Genomic DNA, 4003 nt, shown 5'->3' on the forward strand with positions numbered 1-4003 from the left:
AACAAATCGTCGCGAGAAATACCCTAAATACATTGACTTTTCGATGATTTTACCCTCATTTCACCCCTTAAATCCCGGACCCCGATCCCGAACCTGACCCCGTCCCCGGGGGTGGCGTCTCGCCATCACTTTCCTTCTACTTATATTTAAGAAATTTTTTTGATTAAACTAAGATTTAAATATAAATAAATTTTGTTTTATTCCCTTTATTTAATTTCCTTAGCATTCTTCGTTTAAATGAGCAGAACTTCATCGAATGGGAAACCAAGAAACTACTTCGTAAGTATCTGGAATGTCGCATCCAGTCGCCATCGCAAACGACATCAGCCTTTAAATTCAAGCACCTTCAAGGATCTCTACGGTTGATTGGCTCTCTCTGGAGTGTCACTTTCGCAGTGCTTGTTTTAGAAGCTATCATCGCTCGCATTTTTTCTTGTTTAGAAAAATTTACGAATTGTTAGTAAATATATGAATTCATATGTCACGTGTGTTTAATGAATTTAATTCAAATAAAGTTTTACGACATTTACGTTCTTCTTTGCAATTGGTTTTTTATTCGCTTCATGATTTAAAATACATTTTTTTAAACAATCAGCTAAACCAATACCAACGGCACAACCATAGGCCAAAGTCATCTACCAGGTAAAATATGCCTTTTTATATAATAGGCTACGCTGGCTGAACTTGTTTTTATGTAGCTCATTCGTCACATAATACGTAGAAGTTCAGTTCAGTTTATGCTTAAATACAGGGTGCCTCGTCGAATTTACTCTTATGTCCAGGGATTTTCGTAGTAAAACGTCATCGATACGTCACCCTTGACGCAGCAGCAACATCAAAACATTAAGGTCCATGTTACTTAATAGAAAGGCCTTTGCGTAGGAAGGTATACCAATAGAAGATTTTTGAACAAGGGAAACCGAAGAACTCAGGGAAAAATCCTCTAACCAGGCATTCGTAAAAATTTCATACACTCTAGAGTAACATGATTTTAAAAATCTTGAAATCAACATGAAGCACCTAAGATATGGGCAAAAATCAGTTCCAAAATTTTAAAACCAACATGAAAATCCTAAAATCAGGGCGAAAATTAGTTCCAAAATCTTAAAACCAACATGAAAATCCTAAAATCAGGGCAAAAATTAGTTCCAAAATCTTAAAATCAACATGAAAATCCTAAAATCAGGGCGAAAATCAGTTCGAAAATATCGAAATCAGCGTAACAAACAGAAAGCTACATAGAAATCGTTCTCTCAAATCTCAAAATCAGTTTCTAATTTCTGGAATATCTTTCAGATTCAATGGGCTCCAAAATCTCAAAATGAGCCTAAAAATCCCATAAATTGGAGTTCAGGTTCTGATTTCGGAAATAACATTGAAATTCAAAATCCCGTACCCCAAATTTGCAAAGGTCAGAGAGAGAACTAGCAAACCCTACTAAGTTCCAAGTTTTCAATTATGCCTCAAACTGGGATCGAACAAGACTCCTTTTGCTACGAGGCGAAGGAACAAATTATGTAAAAAAAATTCGGATACCCTGTAACAGAGTATATAGGGTATTCAATAAAAAAATAATAATAATAATCAGCTAGGCTAATACCCAGGGCACCACCTTAGGCCTAAGTCATCGAGCGACTTATAACAACAATGAAAAAACAAAAAGTGGTCCAAAGGGCTTTGCTCGACATCATTACGAATTTAAAGTGGCTCCTGATTCTCTCACCGCTTCTACTTACGGGCCTGGCACTAAAAGATCTGTAACGAGAGATTTATTAGAAGGTAGTCTACTTAAAAATGACATAATTAATACTTCTAGCCAAGACTCAGACTTTGTTATTCGCCCCGAAATGTAAAAAAAAGGAAAACTTAAATATCTTCCAAAAGATCAGAAGTCACAACGATCAGCAAATGAGTGTGTGGCAATGAATGCCCTTTACCTTGATTCATTTAATTGCAATCAAATTTGTGAAGTTAAAACGAAAAGTATTGATGGTTTTATTTCTCTGAATCCAACGACTTAATTGATGGTATATTATTGAACAAAGCTTTGGCAACATTTACTTGTATTTTTAATAGATCAGATAGTTTTATAATCTAAACTAACTACCTATATCAATCCATATTATTCCCAATACGCGCGGCAAGGCTTAATGTGTTTAAAATAGAGGGACGCTTTCGGCGAAAAACACGTGCTCCCCCCCAAAACGTATGGTTGTATGTACAATTTTTTTTTTTTTACTTTTTTCATTGTGTGCCCTTCCCGAAACCAAATCCTGGCTACGCTACTGGTTTGTACAAAAATATTTCTCAAACTATATTTCAAATGGACACCGAATCCAAGCGAGTGCTTTCAAAGATTTAATATTACCACGGGGGAGATTAGAGCGGTGGTTAATTCAGAAAAAAATTCTAATCGGAATAAAAGTGTTATCAAAAATATGGTAAAGATTAAAACACTATATCCGAAAAGCAAGGGTCCATCCGGGAATTGAATACCGGAAATCTCGCACCATAAGCGACAATAATACCCCAGGTTTGAAGGACTGACTATAAACTGGAATCAAAAACCAGGTAAGGTTTATAATTTCATAAAGGGATATCCAGTGTCCATTTGGAATTTGAACCCAGGACCTCTCGCACCCGAAGCGAGAATCAAACCCCTAAACCACAGACCGACGATAATCTGAAATGGAAAGAATGATAAGGTTTACAAACCTATTTCGGAAAATTAAGGGTCCGTTCGCGATTTGAACCTAGGATCTCTCGCACCCAAAGCGAGAATCATAAATATAGACCAACGGACCGATGATAATCTTATATGTAAGGAATTATAAGGTTTAAAAACCTTTTCAGAAATTTAAGGGTCCGTCCGGGATTTGAACCCGGGACCTGACACACCCGAAGCGAGATTCATACCCCTAGACCAACGGACGAAAAGAATGATAAGGTTTAAAAACTTATTTCCTAAAATTAAGGGTCCGTCCGGCAGTTGAACCCGGGACCTCTCGCACCCGAAGCGAGAATCATACCCCTAGACCAACGCACCTACGATAACTTGCAATGTTAAGAATGATAAGGTTTAAAAACCTATTTCGGAAAATTAAGGGTCCGTCCGGGATTTGAACCCGGGACCTCTCGCACCCGAAGCGAGAATCATACCCCTAGACCAACGGACCGACGATAGCCAGAAATGTAAAGAATGATAAGGTTTAAAAACCTTTTTCGGAATTTTAAGGGTCCGTCCGGGATTTGAACACGGTACCATTCGCCACCGATCATACCCCTAGACCAACGGACCGACGATATTCCGAAATGGAAAGAATTATTGGGTTTAAAACCATATTTGGGAAAATTAAGGGTCCGTCCAGGATTCGAACCCGGGACCTCTCGAACCCGAAGCGGGTTTTTTTTGTTTTTTTTAATCTTTTTTTTAATTTTATTTAAAATTGTATTTATTACATGCATTATTGCACAGTGTTAATATTTAAAACAAATTGAAAATTGAAACCTTCGTACATCGAGAAGCACAGTGTTATTAAAAGCATTACAAATTAAAGTCCCCTAGGAGGGGTTATACAACGACCGTGTCTGTCTGTGGGTCTGTGGGTCTGTCAGGCCTGCGAACGCGTTCGCATTTTCGGTGCAAAGTGTAATCACTGCGTACGCAGTTTCTCGAGATCTCTGCGTTCGCAGTTGCTAGTAATTAGGGAACAAAGTCGAAAAACCGTGTTTGCAAAACCACCGTGGGACGGTGAGCGTTGACGGATGAATTTGCAGTCGGGGTTGGTTTGGTGGTTTTTTTTTCGTCAACGCTCGCCGTCACGACAGGTTTAATTCAGTAGTTTGGATATTTCGCTATTGTAATGTTTATGTGTAGGGTGGTAATGTTGTGTTATTGTTATGACGTTTGTGGGTGTTGAGTTTGTGGTGTGTATGTACGGGTTCACGGTATTCGTCTTAGTATCAATTCGCGATCGCATCGGGCGGGTTTCGAACCCGAGAC

At 38.4% G+C, this 4003-nt stretch overlaps 1 non-coding gene across 1 annotated transcript; it reads right to left on the reverse strand.

Moving 5' to 3' along the window:
- Window positions 1-3104: 3104 nt before the first annotated feature.
- Window positions 3105-3176, reverse strand: TRNAP-CGG (transfer RNA proline (anticodon CGG)). The gene has a single exon. It is a non-coding gene; the product is annotated as a tRNA-Pro (tRNA).
- Window positions 3177-4003: the final 827 nt, after the last annotated feature.

This window comes from Leiobunum rupestre, chromosome 5 (assembly GCF_980474605.1).
Source record: "Leiobunum rupestre chromosome 5, qqLeiRupe1.1.hap1, whole genome shotgun sequence".
NCBI lineage: Eukaryota > Metazoa > Arthropoda > Arachnida > Opiliones > Sclerosomatidae > Leiobunum > Leiobunum rupestre.